The following is a 16,777-nucleotide window of genomic DNA, read 5'->3' on the forward strand; positions in this document are numbered from 1 at the left end:
TGGTGCCGCGGATGGCTGCCTCGAGGTACTTTGCTCTCTTCTGCTTGTGTTTCTGTGTCTTTACTGTTTGTTTTTTGCTACTATCCCCACGTCACTTTCGGACAGTCCTCTCTAGGTACCCATTGACTCCGCTCACCAGTCTACAATTCTGTTTCCCACCAGTTATCTCTTTCCTATTAATTACAAACTACTAGTACAAGCAAATGCTACTGTATGTTGGTTTGTAATTTTAATTTGTTTTTGGGTGGTAGCTATGCAACATGATGATGACGTAAGTTTGTGGATTTAAATTATATGTTACTAAGTGAAATTCAAATCATACGAAGCTTTCATAAGGCGCTGTATGTGCATAAACACTACAGATGGGGAATTTAAGCCTGTCGGTAGGTTGTTGCTAGGCAGCACGATCATGTCATAAAATATCACCCATAATGAAAGTTTTGCAAAGATACATGAGATGTCATTGTCACAAAATTAAAATGATACAATGCTTTTATAAGGCGTCATGACCATAAATGCTACAAACATTTACCTTTAAACCAGTTAGTAGGTGGTTGCTAGGCAACATGATGGCGATATAGATAAGAACCTTCACAGGCCAGAGATGTACTTATGTGCCAAATTTGGTTGCTCGGCTCCTGGTAATACCAAACAGACAGACATTTTATGAGATAAGCTTTGCTGAATCTGTGTTGAACCTGGCGAATACTCACTTCCACACACCCTGGAAGCCAGAGCAGGGATTTACCCAGCTCCATCATTGCAGGTTTCTTTGACTATGACCACTAATGATGGCTAATGTTAGCTAACTTTTAGAGTTATTTTACGACGTCACTAACGTTTCTAAGGCACATTAAGGAAGTGATTTCATACCATGTGTTGTCCATGTGTTGTCCTCCAGCATTGTTCTATAAATGCCACTTGTGGTCAAAGTAGCCACTGGTCAACAAAGTGAGGCTATGCAACTTTGCTACAGCACGGTTGCTACAGCATAATGTTAAATAACACCCTGTGCTCTAACACTAAGCAGACATGACTGGTAGTTTACCAATTTTGTCTCAGTACGGTCACACATACTGGAAATATCTAGTGAAACACTACTCATTTTAGCTAATATTAGCCATTATATGCTACTTGCCATACCATACCAAGTAAGGCTGGAGAAGCAGCTCTTCTGGGTAAAGGCTACTCAACTGAGCACGAGAATTTGTCTTTTTCTTGTGAATTCAGGTTTTGTTTTCAAGAGAAATTCTTTTCCTCTCGTTTTGAAAGCTAGTGCATTTTAATTTTTAATAGAGTCCGTGCACTTGCTTTCCTGAGTAATAAAAATTCCAAATATTTTGTAGTGATTCAAAAGTCTTAATTCAATATATGTGTAATTTTCTATCATGATGTATTTTGGGATTTTGTGCATTACTGACCAATTCAAAATACTATATTACACTGATGTAAACGTTTAGGTTTTTGTAGTATTGCCCAAAATAACATCATACAACTAGATATACAAAATGTGTAATATCTTAGTATAAACTTTATAGTACTTGTGCAGTCAGCTAATCTGCCTCAGTTAGTACTCTGCATCTGTAGTGGGAGTTGTATCTGTCCTCCTCTCACTTTGACCCTTCCTCTACATGGCCTCCTCACACTCAGAGTTGCATTTCCTTAAGAGGACATGCCATCACAACTTATTACACACACAGAGAAAGGCAGTGGAAAATAAGTAGGCCATAGTAGCATTATCTGTTTTCCATGCAATGAAGTTGGTTCAGAGCAAAGCTGACAAGGGCTGTATGTCCAGTGGGGGATGTCAGAGGTGGTAAATAGACAGTGACTTAATTTACACTGACCCAAAATAAAGACTCTCTACATGCAAGTTCTCATGTACACAAACAGTGTTAGCTAGTATATTCTGTTTGCATTTATATTTACTAGTGGTTCGTGGTTTATATTTGGTTGTATTCTTTAAAACTCTGAGCAGTGTTTCATCTTCATCAGCCTTTTATATCTCCTGTTTTCAGAGTGGGTTTATTTTTGAATTAGTGCATAGGGGGATGTCTTCAGTACGCTGATGTTCAGGTACGGTGAGAGCTGTCCAGGATAACAATCAGGTAGCAGATGGTCCACTGACCTCCCCATATGTGATTAGGCTTTTTAGCACAGGCTTTTCAGAAGATTTCTCATTTGCTGCTTATTATACTGTCCACGGCTCTCTGTGTATTAGAGTGATAGGCACTGGCACAGATTCGGCTGGCTGCATGAGGCAGTGCATGCATCTGTTGTTCGCTGATGTCGGAGAACCTATAGTATAACAAAGGAATATTGAAAAAGATGACTGTAGTTTGTGTTTCTCTTTCCCTCAGCTAACAGTGGGGGTGGTGGTGGTGGTGGTGAGGTTGCTGTCTCTATATTTGTCATGCACATATCTGTAAAATATGTGGGGGAATTTCAACCAGGAAGGGACACTCTTTTGTCTCCTAATCCTGATAATCTTAGTGAAATCCCTCAGTATCGACTTTGATTAAGTATTCAACTGAATATCCAGCTGGCCGTTATTAAATGTTAAAGGGGCGTAAGCCTAATTAGGCGAAGAAGTCCACTCCTGAGGCAATCCTGGTTGAGAAGCCCTCATGCTGGCAGACTCCCGACCACCATGCACGAACGCTATGGCTCCTGTGTAACTCAGCCTCTCTTAACCTCTTCCAGGACTCTTTTCCCAGGGTTCAATTATTTAACAAGCACCAGCTTGGTTCAGGGACCGTGTGACTAAATGTTGCTTTTGTTGCAGTCTGCTGCCGCGCATACTTATGCACACACAGCTATTTTGTCAAGTCATTTAGAGTACGAGACTCAACGAGCGTTTATCACCGATATGTAGCAGCTTCAAACTAGTTGTCGCAGGGTTAAATGAGCAAATGAATCCTCAACTGTAATGCATGAGCGTATATCTGTGCCTCGGGGTCAATCATGGCGAAAGAACAAAAAGTAAAAACTGTTTATTTTATAGTTGAACAATAACTGTTACCGTGGTTCTGTTACCCTTCTCTGCATAATCATAAATCCTTACACATCCCTTGTTTCCTGGGAAAACTCTCAGACAAAGACAAGAGAATGATGAAATGCAAAACAAACAAACTACAAAAAAAACTTCATACCATGTCCTTTTTATTTATTATAGCATAGATACAATGGTGCATTCTTTAGGCTATGCTCAGTGCTAATTTCCCTGTAGGCAACATGCTCCATTTCACTCTGTGTCTGCCTTTAAAAAAGGCACCCTCCCCTACACCCCACACCACTCCTCTGTAACCCCCTCTTCTTTCTCTACTTCCTCCTGTTCAGCAAAATGCTGATATGTGCGTTGGAGTGCTTATTTTTCTCATCCATTACCAGATTAATTAAAGTGTGGCTTTTGCCAATGCCCAGACGGCTCCTCAATACTTCAAATGAGCTTAATCACCATGCACTCCCTAATCTCGTGCTAATTTAAAGAATTGCCTGGAACATACTGATGACTGGACTCTCCCAATTTTATACCAGAAAGCTTTATCTGGAAAATTCCCTGCGCCGACTAGTTCCGCTCTGGCACCATCAGCCGCTCTTCGGTATTTCATGTCGAGTAGAGCTATTTGATGGGGCTTTTTCGTTTGGATGTGGTGCTTAAAGATTTCACTGTGTTCTGTGACATGTAATGCTCCCCGTGCATGGGGATAGGCTTGTGTTCTGGGGAGATAGTGCACTGTGCGCAGCCTTCTAAGACGCCGTGTGGTGCGTGTGCACGCTAAGGCGGGCATTCTTGTAGCTCTTTGTTGTCCACATGTCATGATGGATTTGGTCATTGCCGGCAGTGAGCAAGACTGACACGAGAGCATGCAGCATGCCTCCAGGAAAGCACAAGCTCAGCCTCTTTCAGAGCGCTCATATCCCTCTGTCTAATATGCAGCAGTCACTGTAGAATAATAGAGATTAAATCATAACCTGCCATGCTTAAATCATATTACTCCTCAAGTGATGTGCCACTTCCCTCCCCCTTTGTTCATTTTGATTAATTGGTAGTTTATCTCCTCATTAATTGTGTACCATTGTGTATTTTTTTAGTATTCCCATAGATAAATAATCTGAATGTGTGCTTATTCAAATACGTATAATGCTTCCAGGCAAATTTGTAATTCCAGTGGGGGACGTATATGCTGAGCAGATAGCTTTAGGATAACACAGAGAGCAGTTATAATAGACAGATAATATTTTCAAGTAAATATATGTAAAACACGAGGACATTGTTTGTATCCAGGTGTCGGGCTACTCTCAGTTTTCCCCTTGCATTCCTATCTGGAGACCGGCAGCTGATGCTCAGGGCCTTGACCCACTGTCCTCTGCTGCTGTGTTTCACTGCCTTCAGAGTGAGCCTTTAATCCTGCATACTCTCAAACCGCCTGCCTCATATTTGCATAAAGATATCAAAGAGACTGAAGGGGAGCAGCCAGAGGGCTTAAGGTATATAACGCTGCAGTGTGCTTCGAGTCTAGCCTGCTTAACAGTTTCCTTTTTTTTCACCTGTTTCCTCCCTTCATTTTTTTTTTTTTTTTTTTTTTTTAATTGTTAGGGCGGCTTCTAAACAGAGGAGGTCCCTGCTTCCTGAGGGTGTGCTTGTGCTTGTGGATACATTTGCTTAAAGTGGCAAATCACCTGATTCATTAACAAGGACAAAAGCCCTATTGGTGCGATCCATCTCTGACAATTGAAAAGCCCCCCTGAATAAATCATTCATCCCTCTGTAACATGTGAACAACATGCGTGCACAAGACACCTAATGGATGTAGGATGCGGATTGACCCATTCTTGCTGCCCTTGTGTTTGTGTATATTGGGGGGGGGGGAGTTGCATGTTTGTCTGCATGTGTGTGTGAGAGAGTGCTGAGGACGAGAATGGCATTGGTCTTATCTTTGGTTTATGCGTGGATGACCATGTTCAGGCCTAAGGGCAGTGCGAGAGAGTGAGAGAGTGGGGTCACATTCTGCCGCTGCTGGGTGGAACACCCCCAAGGCTCAGGCAGGGGGACAGGAGTATGTGTGCATGCATGCTTCTCCCCCCACCCTCCACTCCCCCCCCCCGAATACACCATCTGCTAACCCACTACTGAGCCACCCAGGATGGGGCCCGAGGAGGAGCAGCTGGGGGTGCTGCAGGGGAGGAAGGACTTAAAGTAGCCTCGGCACTGGCTCTCTCCCTCTCTCTCTCTCAGCTTCACGTGTATCCTGCAGGATTTTGCTCAAAAAGATGCGCTGAGATCCGTGCAGACAACCCAGAGTGTGCAGCTGCAATATTGGACATTAGCTCCTGATTAACACAATGTGGAAAATGAAATGGGCTGTGTAGTCTCCTGCTGAGATCGGGATAGAATTACTAAAGAAGGGCCAACGCGATGTAATCCCGCTTTCACAATATGGCCATGCGCTGGTCCTTTACAACAGCCGCTGGGGGAGTCAGTGATGATTGTTCATTAGCAAACTCAGTAGGAGCTAGCAGTAGACCAATCTCCTAAAGATCCTGAACTGTGCTCCTGCCTGCAGCCTAATCTGATGCACATTCACTGGTGAAATAAAATTAAGAAAAAAAATGCGACATCAGTGTGAAGCTGACGTGGTTGTGAAAAGGAAACCATTCTTTCTTTTGTTTGTAAACAATGTTTATTTCATGGCATCTGAGCAGTCGGTTCTTCTTTCTTTCTTTTTTTTTCTCACAGTTTCATGTGTGAGTGTGTCTGTGAGCACACAAAGCTCATGAGCAGAGCCTAAAGTCATTAATGTTAATGTGTGTGTGCATCCCTCACTATTCCCTGTGCAGCTCTATATATAGGGCTGTAATGATAGCCAGCTCGGGGAGATGAGAGTAGAGAATTAATAAGCCTTGGTAGAAGATCTCTACACTGTCTCTAGACAATGCCGAGGCTCTCAGTGGAAAAGCAGCAGAGATGAGATGTTAAGAGTTTTTTTTCCCTCTTATTTCTTTCTCTGCCATCCCACTGAACGAAGAAAATGAATTGATTTCTGGTGGAGGCGTGCACGGCCCTATTTTAGCTGGAAATTCATTTTCTGTCTCAGATTCATCTTGAAATTCTGAAGCGAACGTCTGATTTATTGATGAGATTTGGGGAGCAGCGTAGCATGGGTCACGTTATAAAGAAAAGGGTTCCGGGGTTAAATTGAGGATTAAATCGTAGCGCCATTACACATTAAAAACTGCTTTTTCTTCTTCTTCTTCTTCTTATTATTAAATACAGGAGAGAAAGAGGATAAGACAAATTAAATAATTAGCTTTTAGATGACAACACTAGGGAATTATAGTGAAGTCAACAGCTCTTTAGTGGCTCAAAGCATTTCAGAGATAGAGGAAATCTTTCTTTCTGTGCCCCAGTGTTACCTTCAGTCAGTGTGATTTGGGGACAGGACCCCTCCCATGTTTCCAGTCCTGTGATCCAAAGCCAGATGAGCCAACGTCCAAGCAGCGAGGGTGAGCTGGGGATAAGATGCCCTAGTTGCTATCAGTGATTGACTGTCTCTTTCTCCCTTGGGAGGGTGTATGTGAGTGTCTGTATGAAGTGAGGATGAGGCACAGCCCTCTGGTTCCCAGGGCTATACAACACGCTGCGTATTGCTCCTCATCTTAGGGCAGCCACAGCCCCGCTTCCAGCGATCTGTCAGCTGGGTGGAAAATGTATAATCTACCCTTTGACAGTAGGGTCTGTGGTGGTGCTTGGTAACTAAGCTATCACTTTGGAAATTGTTAGTGAAGTTGCAGAATTGCTGCATGAGACAGTATTGATGTCAGTCAGGGCTGGGCTGGGATGATTCATCCTCACAAACGTTGGTGAGCTTTAACCAGTGGTGACAGGTTTTTATTTCTTTCCTGCCAGTGACCTTTTCTAACCCAGCCCTGGACAATCATAGCATAACCACTGCAAACTCTAAAGTATGGAAGCACAGATAATGTCTTTTTCCTGTCACAACTTAGATTATGAAACAATTACACAAATTGAGCAAGTTATTTTTAAAGATTTTCCACCTTCAGTGGATAGTTACAGCGGACCTGAGGTGTGACCGCTTGATGACATTTGTGGTTTGCACGTGGCAATTTGAAATGCTGCATTAAAGGTGATTAAGGCATTGGGGATGTAATAAGGATCTTATAAACAGCGTTAAAAATAGTAGCACATACTAAGTAGGAGTCATATGAAGCTATTTAAACACGAGAAAATATATCACATAATTTAATTCATATTTAATATATGAATGAACGGATCAAACTGATATTAAACAGTAAAGTTTAAGATTTTTGGCTGCCCACAAGCACGAGCTGGAGTTGGCTTCAGGGTTTTCAAATTACACCCACGTAAGACTCCAAACCTTATCTTAATATGAACCTATTCTGCCTGTTTGTAGTTGTCCCTCTAATCCTTCTCTTGTTAGCAAAGAATCTTCTGTCATGTTTTCTGGAGTAAGCTCAGCTTTGGTTTGATCTTTAAGGCAGCGTGATCTTTTAACAACAGTACTGGGGAAGAGTCTGACCTTTTTTTCTCTCTTGTCCAGCCTCAGTTTTAAGTGCAAACTAGACTGTCCCCTCTAGAGGACATGACCGCTTTCCTGCCCACTTCAATCAATGAATTTGCACAGGTCTTTAATCCAGACAAAACATTTTTTTTCCTTTCATTTTTGTGCCAGTGCCTCTCTCGGCATCTATTCAAGCATTATCATTCAACCGAGCAAAGTCACATTCAAACGCTAATCAATTGATCAATATTTGCACCCCTGTTGGAATTACTGCAAAGTGAGTCTAACAATTTATAATGTAGCTGACGTCTTTTTTTAAAAATATAGGCAGTTTGTCCTCAAATGTCTTGTAAAGGCTCAGCCCTGTAAGGTGCAGAACTGTTTCCAGTGAGAGATAAGGTGAGCTGCATGTGCTCCTGACGACGTGAGGAGAGCGGGCCAGAACAAACAACCATCACCTGTTTGCTTTCTGTACATCGCACACTGCTAAAGCGTGTGTCTGAGCCTCAGGCAAACATCCATTTGAAGCAAATACTGGCACGCTTGAGTATGCCTTTTGCGTGATGTTTCATTGTCGTCATTACAGAAACAGTAGCTACCTGAAAGTGAGCAGAAGCAGCCCCGGGAGACTAAGACCCGCCACGTTGCCCGCTCCCTGTAAGGTATTTAAGCCTCATTCTTCTCTTGCCACAAGAGCCTTTTATTCCAGGCCTCCCACCCACTACAGCCACACCAGCTCTTAGTTTTTCAAAGAGACTTTAATCATTTTAATATGAAAGCTGCTAAGTACCCCCAATAATCACTTTGATGAAATGGAGGACATTTTGAACAGCCCCCCCATCACATTTCAGCTTTTCACCCCTGCCTTTCATCATTCTTTTCATCATACCAGCTCCATTGACTAATGTTGGATCCTGATATGCTATGTAATTTACAACCTTTCAGCCATTCCTAACTCCATCTCGATTCATCTCTGTCTTTGGCTTTGTCTGCCTTTTCAAAATCTATGCATATTGTTTTTTCCTGGAAATTTGTTACATGCAATACTCAACAAATGGAATTCACAAAAAGTAGATTTTAATTTGTTTACCCCCCCAAAAAACACCCTTAAAATCCACAGAAATGTGGCTGCTGGAATGAAAGAAGAGATATTTGTTTTGCTTGATAAATTGGTAGCGTTTGAGTCTCATGCAAATTGTGCAAACTGGATCACATAATAGCAGCCTCGGGTTTGTAGTATTAACTTCTGTCCACTTCACTGTCCTGTGAAAAAGTGACAGTTGAGAATAAATTCACCTACTTTTAAAGTCCACTCTGTACCAGCTTGAGCTCTTGCAGAATCTAGGACAAGGTTTGTCTTTATCTGCTGAGCAGAAGTGGAGCAAAAGTGGCAGCGACAGAGTTGGAATATTGGCTGATGTTCTGTTGCAAAATACTGCTGTTTTCTCAGCAGTTGTCCAAAGATAAAGAGTTCAACACTGTTGTTACAATTTCTCCACATCTGTCAGTTGAAAAATAGACTTATCAGCTGTTAGGTAAGGCAGTCATTTTGACTAAAGCTGATGGTGGTTAACTGTAAAGAGCATTGCTGTTCTTTTATATGCATAAATAATTTGAATGAACATCTGAAAAAAGCCTCTTGTGAGTTGCTTCTTTTTTTAATTCAACATTTTGTCATCATGGCATGGTTTGTATATTTATATTTTACACCATAGTAAATGTTAAAGAAGACAAAGTAGGAGCTTATTTATGTTATTTATTCTGATGATTCTCCCACTGTGTTGTCAGCAGGGGATCCTCTGGGTCTGGTGGGTTGTGGGGTCCCTGGATCTATCTTGTTTTGGTACATCCCACAGATGCATGATCTGATTGGGTTCTGCAGAGTTTTGATCAGCAGTTTTTTTTGTTTGTTTGTTTTTTTTTTGTGGTTGCATTGGCCATTGGTGAGAGTGGTGTGTGTCAAAGTGAAATCCACGCGAATTTCACGACCCAAGACTTTCCCAGAACTCTGCTTCCTAACAAGATGATCAGTGTTACTCACCTCACCTTTCAGTGGTTTAAATGTTGTGGCTATTCGGTAGACATGGTTTGTTATATGGTTGTTGTTTCATTCACATTGTTACCAAAGTCTTATATTTATTCGTATCCAATGAAACTTTTAATCTTTAATACATTATTTTCAGTCATTTTTTAATCAGGTTTTTCTCTTACCTTGAAATAATACAGTACTCAAGCTTTGTATTATTGTGATGAATTCTCATTAAAATAGAATAAAAGGGGAAAAAATTAATAAAGCCACTGAGAGTAGCTGAAATTGCTATTCAGCAGAATTCTGTGAAACCATATAAATATCAAGAAGCTAAAGCTGTTCCCATTAGAGTTATATTTAGCGATCCTATAAAAGTGATGCACAACTTGGTTGCTTTTGTTCCAAAAGGAATTTATGCATGCGCAGCGACATACGGTGCTTGCTACCTTTCGCATATAATTTTATGTATTACTGCAATTACAGTGATAGAAACCAACTAGTGCAAATGAGTCTTTGTTGACTTATTTATCACCTCTTGTGTGTTACCTTGGTATCTCTCTTTGCCTTTTGGCAGTTGCACTGCCTTGTGGTTTATTTATACCACATCTCATCATTTATTAAAAACTCAGTCAGTGGGGCAGGCGGAAAAGCATTAGGGAGTGAAGTCGACAGGCTGCTAGGGAATCGTCCTTCCCGTGTGCCAAGTGGGGCTCCTCTTGCCCTCGCACTGTGCGCTTGGCGCCAAAAGCCTGCAGAGCCAGAAAGACAAAGGGAGGATGGTCAGGAGTGCCAATGAGTGTAAAGACTCTTTCAAACAATGAAAAATTGTCCCTTTTTGATATGAAAAGCATGAAGGGTGTTAGGAATTTCAGGCCCCACTATATACAGTTTTTTCAAAATGTGTTTTTTTACTCTCCTCGAGGGGCTTGCAGCCACTGGCATCAGATGAGAAGCTGAACAAACACGTCTTTGCCAAACAGACAAACGACCACATCTGCTCTGCTAAGAATGTGAAAACTATAAAAGACTAAGAAAGTCCGGAAGTGTGTATTAACAACAGTAGACATTTATTGTATGCAGAAGTTCCTGCCTTTTGAGGCCCCTTTTTGAAAAAGCTGAAGTCGAGCCGGGGCTTGACATCTTATTTCTGTTTAACAGTGGAAGAAGTTTCTTAATTTTGAAACTGCCTCTTGAGTAACTCGCATTATTTAGAGGACGAGTGTAATTCATCATCACAATAAGATCACAGATATTAAGACATGTATTGAACACTCTAAATGAAACTTGACCTCAAGTTAAAATTTCCCATCTTTAAGTTGGCCTTCTTTGCAAAGAAGCAACACTGAGGAGGTAACAGTAAGTCTGAAATATTTTGCACCATGTGAATGTCATTAAGTGCTCTTTAAACTTCAGCATGTCGAGCCAACGTTACCTGGTAAGATGCAACTTGGGTTTTTTTTATGGATAAAAGGAAAAATATGTGTTCTTTTCATTTCTGTGAATCGACCCTTTAATGATTCATGCATTGCTTTTTATGACTCCCTTCTGTCCAAAAAGCAGAACAATAAAAATTCTTAAAATATCCCAAACAGCACTGAGAAAGGACGTAACCTCAGTGAGGAATGTCGCACGAGTGTAAGACACTATGTGTGGATATGGAAGGAAAACGGGAACACCCAAAATTACCAGCCCTGCCACTGCAATGCCAAGCGAGAGCTCAGAAGTGCAGCTGTGTGAAGGAACGCGACTGTGCTTACGTCTGCTTAAACACAGGTGTAACCTGGGATTGTGTGTGAATCTGTAACCCTAGTGCAAAAACGTCACTGCTAGCAGTATTAAACCAACTTTGATTATGTAATTTTAAGCTGTGCGGTTCAGTGACCTTTGGCTGCCTGTGTCCTTTGGACTCCCAGAGCACCTGCCTGCAAGCTGCCGACTCACCGTTTGAGGCACGTCTTTCCTGTGGTCTTTAACAGACTACTTTTCCTCTGCAGGTGCAATCAGCTGTCATGGCTGGCAGAGAGATAAGACCCTGACACAGATAGCGTAGAGAAAAGCTTAACACGTTGCCGTGCTTTGCTTTGCTTCTTTTGTTGGCTTTGTGTCGTGTTTCAGCCAAAACCTCAGAATTTTCAAGTCAGTTGACTTGAAAGGGTGAATCGTGAGTGCGGCAGCTCAGTAGATCATAACCTCTTTTGATAGAGTGTGATATTGAAAGCAGGTGAAAGGTAATGGTACTGAAGAGTTCATTAAAATAAATAACCTGGCGATGCATTCATTTAGCCTGTAGATAAGCTTGTTTGCCCCCTGTAATGCATGAATGTTCAGGGCCCTTCTCACTTTGATCTGCGTGAATAGAAAGGCATCAAAGGAAACAGGGTGCACTGTGTCGGTGTGCATAATGACTGGGGAGTAATCTCATCACAAGGAAATTGTTTAACACGTAGTAGTTCTGCAGATTGATGGATGTGCCCTCTGCATAAATTGCCGCACTAACACTTCAATAATCACTGGTTACTATCATTAAGGTAGTCCCTACGACTTTTCTTAAATGTCACACTATGTCATTGCCACATTGTCAGGGTGTTGGCAAAGGATATAATGGAGCAAGGCTGTCTGTTTTCATTGCACAATGTGGCTGCGAGCGAGCCAAGACATTCCCATTTGCAATTGAGAGTGCTTCCAATGTCGTATTTACATATAAAATGGCAGGTCGTGTCATCTTCCCTCGCTGTTAAGGCACTTGAAGACCTACACAAAACCTCATCTGAGGGCATTTACAGTAGAGCGTGCTGGATGTTATATCACACGAGTAAATGTGAGGAGCGCAGGAGCAAAATTGGCTACTATGATTTATAGATACAGGGATTTTTTCCTCCCCAGCACTACTTACTCCCAGCTTTGCTTTTCTTTGCAATGTAAACAATTAATCCTGTTCTCAGAATATGAAAACTGCAGCTTACTGCTCATTGGGTGGAGGGAATAGTCACTGCTTTTACAAAGGGGGTTGCTCATGAAAAAGCTACTGACTTTGTGCTATGTGTCGTAAAATAAGGATAATGTAAAGTGTGGACACATTCTTTAAATTTCTTATAGAAATAATGATATTTTTACAAAACTATTTTGCAGGACAAATACCAAATTAAAAACTGGTATAATATGAGTCTCACATTTATATATATGTATATATACATCAAGCCTCACAGTATGTGTGATGCATGGAATAAAATAAGTTTTTATCCTGATGTTTGATTTATAGCTTGTGCACAGCTGTCTGTAGCCTCCTCGCTTGGGAAAGTTGAAATTTCAACCCCTTAAAATAAAGGTATGCAAATTTACTCGCCATACAGTTGTGGTTAAAAGTTTTCATACACTCATCATGGCCATGCATGTCATAGTAATTTGAGGCTTTTAAGGATTTCTTTGAAGGCTACATCATACATCTAGAATGACTTTAAAAGACAAGAATTGGGTGCTCAAGTTTGAAATGAAATTGAATTTTCAAGAGCATTCATACAGGCTAAAATATATACATACACCCTATTAATACTTGTTTAAAGCTCCCTTAGAAAATTGCACCTCAACCACACACTTTTGGTGTCTAGCTTCTGGCACAACTCTGGCTGGATTTTGGAGCACTCTTCTGTGGTCGGTTTGCCGCTGGAACACCAAGTTGTGTCTAAGTTTCAACTTTCTAGCTGTTGATTTGAGGTGAAGTGAAAGAATTTGGTGGTAGTCCTCCTTGTTTATTATTCTGTCGACTTTGTTCAGTGCACCAGTACCACTGGCAGCATAACAGCCCCAGAGCGTAATGTTACCACCACCATGCTTGACAGCTGGTACAGTATTCTTAGGTTTAAAAGCGTCACCTTTACTCCTCCAATCAAACCTCTTGTCATTGTGGTCAAATAGCTCAAATGTTGTCTCTGAAAGGTATTTGGCTTGTCCATGTGGGCAGCTGCAAATTCCAGTGAACCATGAGAGTGTCAACATTGCTTCACCGTGGACAGTGATGCTGGTGTTCCAGTCGTTTCCAGTTTATGGCAGGCTTGAGTCTTGTTGGTTCCTGGGTTGTTCCTGAACATCATCTGAGGGTGACACTCAGCAAAGCAGTGACACCTCAGAATAACCTGAACTTATGTACAATCCTGGAACCTGCAGTTGTTTAAAAATGTTTCCCTAAAGCTTGTGGAGCCCAGACTTTAGCACTATTAAAATATATAAAGAAAATATTTGTGGATTATGCTTAAAAGCTGGATCTTTGTGAGGAAAATAACTAATTTTCATGAGCTCTACCAATTGTCTTTTCAATGCTATGAAAACTGGTCAAATATCCATCCAGAATTATGCCCAAAGCTTGTTGATGGCTACCAAAAGTGATCAAGGTGCAACTTTTTAAGGTATTTATCCCAGAATTTGTGGGGGTATAGGTATACCTTTGACCCAGTATGTAGACTTTTGAGTCTCTGTGTAATTGACTAAAGAAAATCCTAAATGTTTTCTGAGTTGTGCACCCAATTTTTTAAAGTCTTTAAAGATGTGTGCTGCAAAGAAAGAAATCACGAAAAGCCCAAATTTACCAATGCATTCATGACAATGGTGAGTCTATGTAAACTTTCTACCACAACTGTATACCAAATGACTGTGTTTTTCATGTGTGCACTTGTATTTTTCAGAAACTTGCCAAGATGAAATTCCTATCATGTTGGCACACGTGGATTTAAGATGGCAAAGGTAGATAGTTCATTTACATTTTAATAAAGTGTCATTTTCTTGTGTGTAAACGAACAAAAGAAAAGTGATGAAATCAGATTTTGCTTGTGATTTACTTGATAAAAAGTCCTCCAGGATCATAAAAAGATTGAGGATACTGAGCTTTTGTTTTAATAAAACGTTACTAAATCTTTTCACTGATTCTGACATATTTTGGAATCTAAAGTGAGGCGCAGTGAGCACAAACAGTCTTCACCATACACAGACACATAATTGATGCTGTTTGTATGGTGTCACTGCTTAGACATTTGATCTATAATCCTGATTGCCTACAGCCTTGCTGCTGATGTCAGACGATATAGATCAGGACGTCAGTGGTTGTTGACGAGGTGTTGCCTCCCGCACTGCTGGCTTCCTTTCCCTGGACGTCCTCCAAGTTACCAGGTAGCAGGCAGTGGGAAAAACAAAACAGATCCCTTTTCCCTCGCCTTGGTTTCTGACTTCTTTGAAAATTCCCCGGCATCAGCAAGATTGTTTAAAAAAAACATTACCGTGGGAGTGTGCGCTGGAAAACCCCGCCCTCCTTGTCATGTTAACTTCTCGCTAATTTTAAGGGCTTGGTCTCGTATTTTCCTGTCTATGGTTTTCACCCTCAGTTTACACACTGACGTCGTGCATTCCATTTGTAAGAATCACCTCCTGAAGCAGACGTTCTTGCTTGTGCATGTGTGTGGGTGATGTAAACCTTGCAATTATGTGCCAGTGACACACACTTTGTCAAGAAGGAGACTCAGGTCTGGGTTGTTAGAAAGCCAGGGACTCATCAGTTGTTAGATCAACATGATGTAATTGAGCTTTTTAAAGCGCTTTGCCGGGCCGCCTGTGCTGAATCTGTTACAGATTTGGTGTTTTTACTTCATGCATTTCCATTGGACATTGTGTTCTGATGAGTCTGTTGAGTGGCTTTGATATTGCAGCTGAAATAAGCAGACTAATGCCAGTAATAACTGGGGGAAGATTGAGAGGATAACATTGGGAAAGACATCTAGTGTGTCTTCTTTGCCAAAGGGAAAGGGTCTTGGAATAACAGGTTTAAGATTAAGGAAGAAATTTTTTCTCCTTCTGCTCACTCTGCTGCTTGCAAGAAATTTTCTGTGGGAAAAAAGTCCAAATTTTCATTGTGTCTGATGGCGATGGGTGACGAAAAAAAGAAAAAAAGCATAGTGTTGACCTTTCCAGATTGAAATTTGTTTTTTCTTAAAATTAAAAAAATTAGTTTTTATTTTTTATGTTTGCACATCTGAAAATGTCTCACTTTTAAAATGTTGGGTTTTTTTCATCAGATGACAGATGTTTTGTATAGACTTCCTACTCCATACTCCACTTGGATGTTGTGGACTCACTTGTTGCTTTTGAAATGGTTGCTTGACCACGCTTGCGGCCACTTGTAGTTAGTTGTCGTCTTCCGAGCTACTTTGGTGCGTGAAGATGATGATAAAATGGCAAAAAGACAGTCTGCTTTATGTTTGTGACTGAACTGAGTTTAATTAGTAATAACATGCAATCTCTTTGTGACAACAGGGTGATTAATTGTGATAAATCAGCAAATTTGCAGACTTGCATATAGAGTCCAGTCTGGAATTCATAGATATGAACCAGAAATGCAGAAATTCCTTCACAAATAGTGATGACATTGTGTTTAATTGCAAAGTGATATAGGCACCTAGCAGCCAGAATACAACCAGTTTGTGATCAGTTGAGTCGTCGCCTAATGCAAAGAGACAAGCTGCAGATGAGGTTCAGTTATTGGTGCACGCTGCATTAAGTCTGCAGTTATTTGTAAACCTTCACCACTGGGCAACCACTAGATTGTCACGATTACATTGGCCTTTGAATCAAAGACATTCACCAGGCTACCACCAATTTTTCCTAGTCGCAAAGAGGTTGCAATACTAGTTTAGCTCTAGAGTGAGCAGTTAGCACCACTCTACTGTCTGTGCCTTATTCTAACATGATCACAATGAAAGGATCTCGTTGGCCTTGAGATTACCCGTGTGAAGTGGTAATGTGCAGTAATTTGTAGTGTAACATGTGTAACAGTTAGTCTTTGCACCTCACTTACAAGATGTCTTTCTAAGAGATGCTGCGATAATGTGAAGAAAAGAGGTCATAAAGTTCTGCAACACACCCATAAAACAATCAAACAATTTGGCTGAACTCCCCTTGGAGGTCGTCTCCGTGGACAGCTCTGCAGTTGCTTCCAGTGCGGCTTCTATTTTTTAGTCAAAATTAATATTAGGTTTTGTTTTTTTGTCTTTGTGATCAGACCTTGTATTTCATGCTCAAAGGAGGTCTTGAATGTGCACAAATGTCTTGGCAATCAGCAGGTCAGGAAAACAGTCCAGTCTAGAGCAAAGGTAACCCACCGATACACCACTTTTTCAATGAACAAGTCCACACTGTAATATTGTGTAAATACCACTAATACTAA

Source organism: Oreochromis aureus, linkage group 9 (assembly GCF_013358895.1).
Source record: "Oreochromis aureus strain Israel breed Guangdong linkage group 9, ZZ_aureus, whole genome shotgun sequence".
Classification (NCBI taxonomy): domain Eukaryota; kingdom Metazoa; phylum Chordata; class Actinopteri; order Cichliformes; family Cichlidae; genus Oreochromis; species Oreochromis aureus.